Source organism: Hibiscus syriacus, unplaced genomic scaffold (genome assembly GCF_006381635.1).
Source record: "Hibiscus syriacus cultivar Baekdansim isolate YM2019G1 unplaced genomic scaffold, ASM638163v2 tig00110745_pilon, whole genome shotgun sequence".
Lineage (NCBI taxonomy): Eukaryota > Viridiplantae > Streptophyta > Magnoliopsida > Malvales > Malvaceae > Hibiscus > Hibiscus syriacus.
In genome coordinates, this window is record NW_024062847.1 from 1,948,016 (window position 1) to 1,963,189 (window position 15,174).

General features: G+C 37.3%; 1 pseudogene; it reads right to left on the reverse strand.

The window, feature by feature from the left end:
* Positions 1 to 520: 520 nt before the first annotated feature.
* Positions 521 to 956, reverse strand: LOC120139438 (annotated as a pseudogene).
* Between the last annotated feature and the right edge of the window lie 14,218 nt (positions 957 to 15,174).

The window sequence follows — 15,174 nt, forward strand, 5'->3', positions numbered from 1 at the left end:
TTAGACACGTTCTCTAATATCCGAATTTGACGTTCCTCAAAAAAATAAAAAATGAGGAGCTTCCCTCCTCGACTTGCCTGGAATTTATCTCGCTCCTCACATGAGAGATCGTTTCCTCACGCCTTTCTTTTTCTCTTGGACAAACTATCAGTTTGATGACACTCTTGTTTTATTTTGTTCAATTTTCATCACTGAATTTTAAAAAAATGATTTCATTTTTTGGGCAATACTCACACGCACCCCTAATAATCACAAATCAGCTAACCTAGGAAATGCCTTTGAACGAGCTAATATCATTCTTTTGCCCATATATATGTCATAATTTTTAGAGTCAAAATCATTGTTTTTCTAAAGGTAATAAATGATTAACTCAAGTAATAGGAGAAGGTATGTTCATTCTTCTACATGGGTCAGAGCAACAGATATAAGAAGATAAATCATAATCAATTTTATTTATTTTTTCTACATAAAACTGCAGAAACGAAGCATCAATCTAATCTGCTTACAAATCATCCCACATGCCATTGATCCCATAAACATAACCATAAGAACTCAATATTTTCATCCAAATTTCCACCCTCATTCTTTTCAACGTAATAGTATTCTATTCTATGTGTATATATATTATAAATAAAAGAGGGCCTTAAAAATCGAGGATGCTTTTGACCTTTGGGGCATAGAGGAAATAAGGGAGGGGTTGTTTCTTGGCGACTTCCAGCTGAGCTTTACCGTCGGAGAAAGCGGCGGACAGCAGACGAGGGTCGGTTAAGTTCTTGTTGTCTCGAAGGCGTCCATGGTTCGACGTTTTGAGTACTCCCTGACGTTGTAGTCGCTGAACTGACGGCCCACTCGCAGACGTGAACGGTAAAGCTGAAGAACCTCACTTCTCATCGGCAAACCTGCCCCCGACGCTGCCATTTCTGCTTCTTTTTCGGTTTGTGATTTAAGTTCATGAGAGAATGATTTTTCTCAAGTTGCGCCGTGTCAAACAGAGAATCTTTTATATCCACCCTTCATTAAAGAAAGAGATAAAAAAAAGGAGAAAATAATCTTAGTGACCAAAAATACCTTATAATATACGATTTTAATCAACTTTTTTTGGATTTGCCAAAATGACCAACTAAATCGCAATGCGATCGATAATTCGCAACGCGATCTCCGGTATCGTAAATCAGTTTCCAGATTCGCAACGCGATTCTGACTATCGCGTTGCGATTTCCCAAATTCGCATTACGATTTTCCTAATTCGCAATGCGAATACGTAAATCGCAAACGCGAATTTGGAAAATCGCAATGCGAATACGTAAATCGCAATGCGAATCTGACTATCGCAACGAGATTCTGACTATCGCAATACTGAATTTCAAATTCGCAACTCAATTTCTGAATTCGCAACAGGTTTTAGTTTCGCAACACAAATGTTTTGGGTATATAACTACGCAGCAGCAACAACTCATAACCTAAATCCCTAAATCGCAACTCATTCCATCTCCATCTATCACTCTCTCCGGCGACATCCGTTCCTATATCCAACGACATCCTTCCCCATCCGGCAACAGGTTTTAGTTTCGCAGCTCGTTTGTTTAGTAAATTAATTTACAATAATGAAATCATCTAATGTTGATCATGTTTGGATAGATTTGTGTTTTGGAGGGTCATGGGAGAATGTTCATGGTGTTTTACAATATATGTCTTTACCCATGAATCTTCAACTAAAACTGTTATTAAAAAAGTTAACTTATGAAACTCTAATGTTACGTGTTGCAAATAAATTGAATTTAGAACCCCTAAGTGGATTTAGGCTATCTTATCAGAGAAATGGTAAAGTTTATTTGTTAACCAACAATGAAGATGTTGAACGATTCATTGCTTACATTAGTTTTTCAAGTGATGATGTTACATTGTATGTTGTTGAACCTAGAAGTAGTGAAGTTGGGTCAGTAGCGGGTAGTAATCAACTAGTTTTTCAACCCCAGTTTATGGTGCTCAAAATTTAATGGTTCCACCATAATTTCATCACCAAGAAAATATTGTTTCACCACATTTCCAATACCAAACACAATCTCAAAACCCAAACCTTTCCCTAATCCCAATCAACTTTTAGCACCACATTCCGGTTTTCGTATTGACCAGTTAGACGATGATGAGCCAACAGAAAAAATTGTGAGTACTAGTCAGTATTCGAAATTCGATCTTGGTCAATACACGGACTTTGATCTTGGTCAATACTCGGATTTTGATGTTTTTTCAGAAGAAGAAACAGACCCTGCTTGTAATGATTTTGATATTGGTCAATACCCAAATTTCCAAGATGAAACAGCAGTTGCCGAGGAAGATGTTGTTGATGATAATGAGGAGGAAGTTACGACTGTAAATGAACATGTTGAACATCCATTCTGTAATTCATATAACACTGAAGAAGAAAAAGAAGAAGAAGAAATCCCCAAAGAAAAGTCCCCGAAGAAAATACCACGGGAGTATAACTGGAATATGCCAGAATTACTTCAGATACCGGAAGAAGAGTTGGTAAAGATAACAGTTGATTGTTACACAAAAATTATTCGTATCAAGAAAGATGATTGTTTTGATACAAAGGAAGACTTGAAGATAGCTTTGTATACGAAATGTGTGGAAGACGGCTATCAACTAAAAGTTAACAAATCAAGCAAAAATCGTTTCGAAACAAGGTGTATGATTGACAAAAACTGTACGTGGTGTATGATTGCAAAGAGGATAAAAGATTGTGAAATGTTTCAAGTTAATTTATTGATAAACACATGTTCAAGAACCCAAGTTTTTCCTCACCATAGACAGGTAAACAAAAAGGTTTGGGTGGTTTTCTGGCTGAGTTAATATTTTTGAATGGCAGGGTATATCTGGGACATGAAATTATGACTGACATGAATGCTCAATTCAAGATTAGTATCTCATATTCTCAGCTTGGAGAGCCAAATGTTATGCCTTGGAATTGTTGAGGGGGTCGCCAGAAGCATCGTTTGCCCAACTGCCGGCTTATTGTCACAATTTAAAGCTGAAAAATCCTTGGGTCGGTAACTCATATCAAACTTATAGATGGATCTTTGAGTTGCTGTTTATCGCCATTGGTGCTGCGGTTAGTAATCAATATAATTTTGTTGAATCATTATTGTTAGTTACATGCATTTCACATTTAAATGATTATATTCTTGTGTATATGATTTTGTAGATTCGCCGTTTATTAATTGCATGCGCCCAGTTTATTATAGTTGACGAGTACATTTAAAGGTCGATACCTTGTAGTAAACTTATTAGCAGTAGCCATGGATGCTAACAATGGGATACTGCCAATAGCTTACGGGGTTGGCAAATCTGAAACCTCTGATTCATGGACATGGTTTATGGGGCATCTTAGGGATTGCATAGGTCCTATTAGCAATCTGACAATCATATCCGATAGGGCAAACTCAATTCACAACACTGTTAGAAGGTGTTTCCCAGATGCTTTCATGGACTTTGTGGTGTTCATTTGTATAGAAATCTAAAATCAAGGTCTGCTGGTATAAAAAAATCATAAATGGACATACTGGAGACTGTAAAGCTTATCGGGAAGTGGATTTTAATAAGCATATAAACTGTTTAGACGTGTTTTCCTCAGTGCTCAAACTAGAAGATGTCAGGTTTGAAAGATGGTCAAGACATCAACTTGGAGCAAGATATGGTTTCATGACGTCTAATAGTGCAGAATCATCAACTCTAAGTCGTCATTCCGGAAATTACCCATTACTATGTTAATGGAGTTTTTTCAAGCCTCTATTCAACAGTGGTACTACAAGAAAAGAAACCATGCAGTATTATTTCTTTAAATTCGTAACTTATCATATATTTTACTAAGTATTATTTATTTAAATTTACAGAACATTGGAACATCGTGTTACACCATGGACTGAAAAAAAGATACGAAACGTGTTGTGAAGTCAACGACATGGAGAGTTGAACCATGTTCAAACACTTTGTTTGAAGTACTGATAATAACTTAAATGGGCTTGTTGATCTAAATGCAAAGACGTGTAGTTGTATGAAATGGAAAACATCTGGTTATCCGTGTGGCCATGTTATAAAAGTTTCTCTTCATCTAAACCAAGATGATTCAAGTGCATACGCTATGGATTGCTACACTATAGAAGTATATCGACAGACTTATGGCGAGATTGTCTACCCTATTCCACATCCTTCTGAGTGGGACATACCAGATGACTTATAAATTATTTTGCCACCAGCCATGGACAGAAGGCTACCTGGACGACCAAAAAGTCACGATCGTATACCGTCTAAGGGTGAAGAGAAGAAGAGATCGACATGTAGTCGGTGCAAGGAAAGTGGTCATACAAGGTTGACATGTGGATCACTAGTGCCATCACAATCATCTTTTCCTCTACCAAAATATGGATCCTCATCAAAATCCCAATCACAACCGGCTTCACCTTTTGGGACTGTTAAATTAGGTGATTTTTAAATGCAAACGTTGTATTATGTGTATTTATGTGTGAACTTTTAACATTTTCAGTTAGGCATGTATTAGTAACTTGAGTTTGAACATTGCTATGATATGTTCAGTTGTTATCACTTATTAGACATTCATTTGACTATCGCAACGCGGAAATCGCAACGTGAATATGACTATCGCAACACGGAAATGACTATCGCAACGCGGAATTGACTATCGCAACGCGAAAATGACTATCAACAGTTAATTGATGGTGAAAGAGATGAACATTTTTCCTATTGTGTCCTAGGTTTCTATAATGCCCACATCGTTTTTTATGGATGTCTCCCGAATATCCATATCACAATGAATTTGAGTGGATATTGGATGAACGAGCTCCCTCAATAAAGATGGATCTGGTACAATCGAAATCCAATTCTGAACCTTATCAGGGTCTTTCTCATTACCTATGGAGGGAACTCAAATTCATATACCTTAAACATTTCTGAAAGTCGGTATAAGGGATCCACAAAACGGTTATAGTCTTGATAGGTATGTGAGCAAGCTGCTATGACATGAGAGCATGGATACTTTAGAGCTTGAAAAAACCTACAGTCACACCATCTATCTCGTAGATTAACTCTTAACGAGTTAGCTTGAATCCTTGAAGATGTCGCGACATCTCTGTGACACGAAAATAATTCATGGGTTCTAGAAAACCTTGTTACAGACATTTCATGATGCAACAATTCTTTTTGTAGATCTATAACTAATCTTGTGTGATAGACATGACCATTTGCATCTAAGTTTGAGCTTGTCCCTTGACTTGGCAAAAAGCGCTCTCAAACAAAAATATGCGTTTTAACTAAAGCCATTAATGGTAAATGGTGTGCCCTCTTAAGTTCAAATGATAGCCTCAACCAAGTTGGTCGTCATGTGTCCATATCAATCCACCATTATATACATTGTCCACATTTCTTTGTTGATGAAGCTGATGTAATCATATCATTCCTTATTATTTCCTCGCAAATCCTGAAGCATGAACTCAAATGCTTCAGGTAATTGTTCGTAGCCTACACATAAAATGTAGAACTTACTAACTTGTTTCCATAAAAAATGAAATGATTGAGAAATAAAAAATAGCATTTGACTTACCCATGCACACAAGTATTGGCGCTCATCATTTTCTTGAACCTTCCATGATAGTTAGCATCAATGTGTCGGATACAATATCGATGTTAGACATAGGGTGGTTGCCACATTGGACCCAAAAATCTATTGCTGCTTTGATCCCAGCTCCGCGATATGAAATGACACAAATTGTTTCCCTCGTGACAACATATAAGCATAAGTTTCTGAGGAAAAAGCCCCAAGAATATGTATCTTCTCCTTCAATAAGGCCAAAAGCAACTGGAAGAATGTTGCGATTACCATCTTGGATAATTGCCAATAGTAAAACTTGCTTGTATTTTCCATACAAGAATGTCCCATCGATTTGGACCACGGTTGCAGTATTCACAGCATTAATCACTATGGTAAGTCCAAAAATCGGTAGAATTGGCATCGATTGCGAAGTACTCGATCATTGAGTATGCATGGAAGTTTTGAAGTCGAGAATATCCTAGATTCAATCTGCGCACTACCTTAAACCAACTTGGTAGTTCATGTAAGATGCATCTCATTCGCTATGAATATTTTTAATGACATTCTGTTTGCCTTCCATGCTTTCTGTATGAGACGGTATACCCATACTACGATATATAGATGAAAATCAACATCGCAATAGTTACATGGGAGCTACTTTTACCATAGGCATGATGATTTGGCAGATAATGTCGGAGTCCAAGTTGGGATGATCCTGGTTGATCCCTCCAACCACACATGTGTGAGGATTGTTACTTCCCATATATTGTTTTTTCTCTCCTCTTCGATACGAGAACCATCCAATTATATCGTTATCATGTTGGACACAATGGAATACATATTTTTCGGTAGTGGAACGGTCGGCTCGGATTGAACATAATTATGAAGTTGTAATTCTTAATTGCCATCATCGCTTATTCTTTGCATGGAAACTTTATCTTTATATAACTCACATCAGTAACTGATTGTTAAATCTGTAGTCACCGAAATTAGGCATATCCATAAATTTTGGCACGTACATTGCACCATAGTCAACTTCATACATGTGTTTGGAGGTTCAATGTGTATCATATTTGTGGGAACTTCATCTACATCTCATCATCAGAGTCCATGTTGAACTGTGTGATTTTGGCTGAACGAATAGTCCAGTCTCAGCACCATCCACACCTGGCTCATGAAGGTTTTTTGGGTGGAGATGAGAGTTCCTCCCGGTGTCAAAATTTAGGTCGAACAAGCTGGTAGTTACATGCCTTCCCCTTGAACTTGAAGGCATCTCGACATTGAGGTCGAAGAAGCTCACGTTGAATGCCTCCCCCTGGAAAAGTTTCAATTTGCAAAAGAAGAATAGAATCTGAAACTTAAAATCGCAACGCGAAAATGACTATCGCAATGAGAGAATCACAATGCGAAATGAAAATCGCAACGCGAAAATGACTATCGCAATGCGAAAATGACTATCGCAATACGAATTTGACAATCGCAATGCGAATTTGACTATCGCAACGAGAGAATCGCAATACAATTTTCATTTCGCATTGCGATTCTCTCGTTGCGATAGTCAAATTCACATTGCGATAGTCATTTTCGCATTGCGATTTTATTGTTGCGATTTTCATTTCGCATTGCGATTCTCTCGTTGCGATAGTCATTTTCGCGTTGCGATAGTCATTTTCGTATTGCGATAGTAAACTATTCTTCTTCTGCAAATTGAAACTTGAATGGATTGCATTACATCAACCAAAAGACAACCAAAAACAAATACTAACTTCACAGGGTTAAAGAATAAATAGTTAAACAGTATTGGCAGCAACCGAATGAATTTACTAAGCAATCTAAGTGAAATTACGAGTAAATTTATCATCAAGTTAAATATGAAAAATATTAAACTTACCTCATTGCGTAGAGTATGAACCTCGTTCTGCAACGATGCTACAATCTCACGTAGAGCTGCTACCTCACCACGTAAAGTAGACACCTCAACACGCCATGCACCATTGTCATCGTGTAAAGTACCGACCTCCTCACGCAAGGCATTGACCTCATTATGTAACTCCCCTAACTCATCACGTGGAGGTGGAGAACAGGGAGATAAACGTCGTGGCATCTTTGCCGATCGCCTATCATGAGGTGATGGTGGAGAAGAGGCTCGATGATGTGACAGAATAGGTGATGACTCTCGTTGTGGAGGTATATATTCGGGTCGATCAGGTGATGGCTCTGGGTGAGGTGATGGCTCTCGAAGTGGTGGCTGCTCATCATCCGTGCCATCAAAAAAAAGCTTACTAGCTTGCCACCAATCAGTGGCAAGCTCAGCTTCCATGGGTGTCAGCCTCTGTAATGGAGTGTTGGCCTCCTAACAATATAAAAGCTCAAACAAAGTTAAACGTGTACTAGTAATAACTTGTTTATAAACATATGGTAGTATTTGTGTTAACTTACATTATTTATTATAGTATACAGTAGTAAATCTTCCCATTGCTGCAAGGACCGTTTCCTCTTCTAGGAAATAGCCCTAGGAATATCATTAGAAGTTTTTAATGCATATGTCTGCATGGCGGGAAAGGCCTCAAATATCCAAATCTACAAATAATATAATAACAAACATTAGTAATTGTTAAAGAATTAATTATAATTTTGGAAACATTATATACAAATTATTACCTTAAAGGCCCAAATAAAGCCTGACAAAGTCTATTTGGAACCATCGCCACGCAAACTTTTCCGATCGTTAAAGGCAGACGATAACTTATTCCATGTAGCTCTCCATAGATACGAACCCCACGAAAATAGGTTCCATGCATTTAGGTCCTCAACCAATTTAATTAGATCATTAGGAATAGGTTGTCGGGCCTCTCTGCCTAAAAAGCCGGCTTGCAAAAGTATTAGAAGGCATACTCGGACAACATCGACGTCATCCATCCGAGTAAAACCATATTTCTTATTCAATAATCTCGTCAAGTCTTACACGTGTAAATTCGACTTCTCCGTTGACAGCTCAGGAAAAACCCGGGAAAACCATGATAGGCGGGTAATATGTCTAGTGTACCGATCTACATCATCGTGTCCGAAGCGTAGACCGGTGATTAAGCAAAACTCCTCCCGCCCAAAACACATATACGCCAGTGGAAAATCAAACCACATCTCTTCATCACGACGTTATATAGTCTCTGGTAGATCGCTAGTCATGGTTTGAAGAAACAGATGGGTCAACATAGCATCTCCACCCGGATGTTGTACTTTCAGCCATGGCCCGAAGCAAGTATCCTCAAATATTTTTCTTTGTGCAGGTGAAAGCTTCGACGCAATTGTTTTGGCCAGGCTTACTTTATTTCTTAAGGTCAATTGAGCCAAATAAAAGTTTTTCAAAAACAATAAACATACCAATTTAGATATACCAAAAACTACACTTTGAAGATATGAACAATAAACATAAAGAGTAGTAGTTTATTCTTCAAACTTAAATTTGCAACACTGTGAATTTAGTATTTGTTTTTTGGTTAAAGTAATGCAATTCAGTCAAGTTTCAATTTGCAGAAGAAGAATAGTTCTGAAACTTTAAATCGCAACACGAAAATGAAAATCGCAACACGAAAATGACTATCGCAACGCGAATTAGACTATCGTAACGCGAAATGAAAATCGCAACGACAAAATCGCATTGCGATAGTCATTCTAGGTTTCAAATACTAAAATTGAAAGAAACTTGAATGAATTGCATTACTTCAACCAAAAGACAAAACAAAGAGAAATACTAACTTCATAGGGTTAAAGACTAAACAATTTAGCAGTATTGGCAGCAATCGAATGAATATAATAAGCAATCTAAGTGAAATGGTTAATCTATTATTGAAAACACCAGTAAACTTATCATCAATTTCAATATGAAAAACCTAATAATAATGCAAAAATTTCAAAATAAAAATAATTAAAAAAACTAACCCTCGGTGATTGATTTGGTTGATTTTCCATTTCTGACCGTGAATGATTTCGCCGGAGATGGAGATTGATATCATCGGTGATGGGGACTGATTTCGTCGGAGATGGGGACGGATGTCGCCTTAGAGAGTGAGAGATGGAGATGAGGCTGAGTTTTGATTTAGGGTTTTAGGTTATGAGTTGCGATTACGGGATATACTGTGGACAGTTCAGTGTTCCGATATATTAATATATTTCGTTTTTGGAATTTGAAAAAAAAATACGCGTTGGATATGAATGGCGCTATGTAAATCGCATTGCGATAGTCAGATTCGCATTGCGATTTACGTATTCGCATTGCGATTTACATAATCGCATTGCGATTTTCCAAATTCGCGTTGCGATTTACGTATTCGTATTGCGAATTAGGAAAATCGCAACGCGAATTTGGGAAATCGCAATGCGATAGTCAGAATCACGTTACGAATCTGGAAACTGATTTGCGATACTGGAGATCGCGTTGTGAATTATCGATCGCATTGTGATTTAGTTGGACATTTTGGCAAATCCAAAAAAAGTTGGTTAAAATCGTATATTATAAGGCATTTTTGGTCACTGAGGTTATTTTCTCAAAAAAGAAGTCATGTTATCTGTTTCTAATTTAAATTTAGCCGATTTTACAGAAATATCACCTGTACATATAATAATTACCTGTCAAATATCATTTCTTCTAATATTATCAATCTAGTACTGTTTCTCACAAGGCACAAATTGTCATAATTGCCTTTGCGGGGTTCTGTCCGAGCTGACGCCACGTTAACAAAGGTGTGGATCGCTATCCACACCTTATCTGAGCTAGCCAACGTCAAGACAGGCACAGATAGCAGCTCACCACGTCAAGACAGGCGCGGATCACCATCTGCGCCTTCTAGGGGTTTCTGACACTCGTACGTAAGGCGCAGATAATGATCTGCTCCTTTCCATTAGTACCCCAACCGTCCACCTCCCACATTTATGGGAAATCCGTTTACCCCTCCCCTCTTCCTATAAATATCCCCTCCCCTCTTCCCCCAAACACAACATCCAAACCATACTCAAATATCAAATTCTCTCATTCTTCATAGTATCAATCTTTCTATTAAGAATATAAAATATTTTTATTATATTATAATAAATCAATAATTTATTATTTTATTAAATTTTATTATACTAACTTTTTATTAATTGTGTTTAGTTAGGAATCATATCTCGAGGTGTTTTGTCGATACGGTAACAATTTTAAATTCTATTGTAATTTTAATTATTGTTAATGTTTTATTTATTTAATTTGTTTAGTATTAGTTTATATTTTAATTTTTATAATATTTATTAAATTAGGAGAGAGACCATATATTATATCCATTCATTCGTAACCTTAAGTTAGAGATACCTACTTATGTATGGTCGTATTTAGTCGAGGTTGGATTCAGTTACATAGCAAAATATGAAGGGCACTGTAACCTTGAATCCAACCTTGTTTCTGCATTGGTTGAGAGGTGGAGACCAGAGGCACACATTCTACTGTAACCTTGAATCCAACCTTGTTTCTGCATTGGTTGAGAGGTGGAGACCAGAGGCACACATTCTATATTATGTGTGGAGAGTGCACAATTACGTTGGAGGATGTTTCCATGCATTTGGGGCGTCAGATAGGTGGGGATGTGATTTCTAGGGTGGCACATTGTGACTCGCATTCCTTGTGTAAGGAGTATCTTGGAGGTGTCCCGCCTAATTTCAACGGTGGTCGAATTTTATTAAATTGGTTGGATACAAATTTCAAACATTTGAGTGGTGATGCCTCTGAGCAGCAGATTAAAATGTATACACGGGCTTGCATATTACAGCTCATAGGAGGGATCTTGATGCCCGACAAATTACGCAACCAAATTCATTGTATGTGGTTGCGTCACCTCGTAGATTTTCATCATGCTGGCACACTCAGTTGGGGCTCTGCAATTTTGACATTTATGTATAGGGAAATATGTCAAGCTATTGACTATCGAAAAAATGCTATCAGCGGATGTCTCATTCTTCTCTAGTTTTCGGCGTGGTATTGCATGCCCTTTTTATGTCCGGTGGTGAAAATCCCGTTGGTCTTCCCTATATTATTGAGGTAATTTCAATACTAATTTCGTATATAAATAATTTTGTTGAGTATATAATTAAAATTATTTCATTGAATAGGTGGTCAAGTGCAAGAAAAGATCATCGAGATTTACCTGATGAATTGAAATAAATTAGGCTACTCATTGATTATAAGGCTGATACAAAGGTATGTATTTAAATATTATTATCTACTTTAATTATCATTATATAATTAGAATATTATTTTGATAAGAATTATATATATTTGTTTTAGTTTCAATGGGTTCATTATTCTACTGAAGAAATGATGATTTGCATCCCACATCACTTAAAAGGCCTATTAAAGGTCTGGATGGCGGTGGTTCCTCAGATATGTTATGCTATTGTCGAGTGGCATCCTACTGATCGCGTGCTCTACCAATCGATAGACGGGGTAAAAAAGAAGTCGACTGGCTGTTGAAGCACATTGAGTGTGTAATGATATGGGAGGATCGACGTGGGCACATTATCCGTACAGAACCCATTTATATGGATCATTACTCGGTTGTAGATGATTATTATGAGTGGTTCAACATGAATGGGAAACCGTTCATACTTTCTGAGAAAGCACGAGGTAGGAGCATTCATCGACATTGACACATACGTCCACCGTCACAACATCATCGTCCCCCGACTCGTGGACGGAGAGCAGACACTTTTGGCTCATCCTCAACTGTAGGACTGAAACCATCACAACAACCACCGTCTATACCGTTGTACATTCCGCAACTGTTTCAGATGGCACCGCAACCATATCGAATAGCACCATAGCCATTTCATATGCCACTGCAGCCAAGTCAGATGCCACCACTTCTATACCAAATGTCGCCACTGCCGTAGAGTTTTATGACCCCTCATGGCGGATATTATACTTTTATGCTTGCAGATCCAACTTGGGGTTCATATGCTGGTTATTTGGCGGGTGAAGCTTCACCACATGCATAGTCACCTCAGGTGTAGTTTTCATACTCATCGATGTCGGTCTTTTCGCAGTTTTCACAGTTTTCTATGAGCGGTGGGATAATCAGCCTTACACCTCTATGGTCCTTATTCTATGGAGGTGTTACATCATCATTCATCCCTCAACAACAAAATGTATATGCTCATGATGATGATGATGAGATTGAGGAGGCAGAACAAGTTATACGAAGAAATCCTCATCGACACAAACAACCACCGCCCCGCGGAACATATTCAAGACGCCGACATCGATAGAGTTGTTTACTTCGTTATGTTTTTATTTAATTTTTTTGTTTACCAGCAATTGTAAAGTTTTTATTTAATTATGGACTTTTTATTTATTTTGTTTCTTAATTTTTTATTATTTAATTGTCCGAATTGTTTTTGTTATTTAGTTCTTTTTTTTTAGTTGTATCATTTTCCTGTTTTTAGTTTGTTCGAATTGCTTTTATTATTTAATTTCTTTAGATGCCAATTAATCGGTGATGCTCAAATGAAATTAACTGAAAGTAAATGAAAATTAAATAACAGAAACTTAGATTTCATAAACAACTACATCAATCACAACATCAACAGTTAATTGATGGTGAAAGAGATGAACATTTTTCCTATTGTGTCCTAGGTTTCTACAATGCCCACATCGTTTTTTATGGATGTCTCCCGAATATCCATACCACAATGAATTTGAGTGGATATTGGATGAACGAGCTCCCTCAATAAAGATGGATCTGGTACAATCAAAATCCAATTCTGAACCTTATCAGGGTCTTTCTCATTACCTATGGAGGGAACTCAAATTAATATACCTTAAACATTTCTGAAAGTCGGTATAAGGGATCCACAAAATGGTTATAGTCTTGATAGGTATGTGAGAAAGCTGCTATGATATGAGAGCATGGATACTTTAGAGCTTCAAAAAACCTACAGTCACACCATCTATCTCGTAGATTAACTCTTAACGAGTTAGCTTGAATCCTTGAAGATGTCGCGACATCTCTGTGACACGAAATAATTCATGGGTTCTAGAAAACCTTGTTACAGACATTTCATTTGATGCAACAATTCTTTTTTGTAGATCTATAACTAATCTTGTGTGATAGACATGACCATTTTGCATCTAAGTTTGAGCTTGTCCCTTGAGCTTGGCAAAAAGCGCTCTCAAACAAAAATATGTCGTTTTAACTAAAGCCATTATGGTAAATGGTGTGCCCTCTTTAAGTTCAAATTGATAGCCTCAACCAAGTTGGTCGTCATGTGTCCATATCAATATCCACCATTATATACATTTGTCCACATTTCTTTGTTGATGAAGCTGATGTAATCATATCATTCCTTATTATTTCCTCGCAAATCCTGAAGCATGAACTCAAATGCTTCAGGTAATTGTTCGTAGCCTACACATAAAATGTAACTTACTAACTTTGTTTCCATAAAAAAATGAAAATGATTGAGAAATAAAAAATAGCATTTTGACTTACCCATGCACACAAGTAATTGGCGCTCATCATTTTTCTTGAACCTTCCATGATAGTTAGCATCAATGTGTCGGATACAATATCGATGTTAGACATAGGGTGGTTGCCACATTGGACCCAAATAATCTATTGCTGCTTTGATCCCAGCTCCGCGATATGAAATGACACAAATTGTTTCCCTCGTGACAACATATAAGCATAAGTTTTTGAGGAAAAAAAGCCCAAGATATGTATCTTCTCCTTCAATAAGGGCAAAAGCAACTGGAAGAATGTTGCGATTACCATCTTGGATAATTGCCAATAGTAAAACTTGCTTGTATTTTCCATACAAGAATGTCCCATCGATTTGGACCACGAGCTTGCAGTATTTCACAGCATTAATCACTGTGGGTAAGTCCAAAAATCTGGTAGAATTGGCATCGATTGCGAAGTACTCGATCATTGTAGTATGCATGGTAAGTTTTGAAGTCGAGAATTATCCTAGGATTCAATCTGCGCACTACCTTAAACCAACTTGGTAGTTCATTGTAAGATGCATCTCATTCGCTATGAATATTTTTAATGACATTCTGTTTTGCCTTCCATGCTTTCTTGTATGAGACGGTATACCCATACTACGATTGTATAGATGAAATCAACATCGCAATAGTTACATGAGAGCTTACTTTTACCATAGGCATGACGATTTGGCAGATAATGTCGGAGTCCAAGTTGGGATGATCCTGGTTGATCCCTCCAACACAACATGTGTGAGGATTGTTACTTCCCATATATTGTTTTTTCTCTTCCTCTTCGATACGAGAACCATCCAATTATATCCGTTATCATGTTGGACACAATGGAATACATATTTTTCGGTGGTGGAACGGTCGGCTCTGGATTGAACATAATTACGAATGTTGTAATTCTTAATTGCCATCATCGCTTCTTCTTTGCATGGAAACTTTATTCTTTTATATAACTCACCATCATAACTGATGTGTTAAATCTGTAGTCACCGAAATTAGGCATATCCATAAATTTTAGCACTACATTGCACCATAGTCAACTTCATAC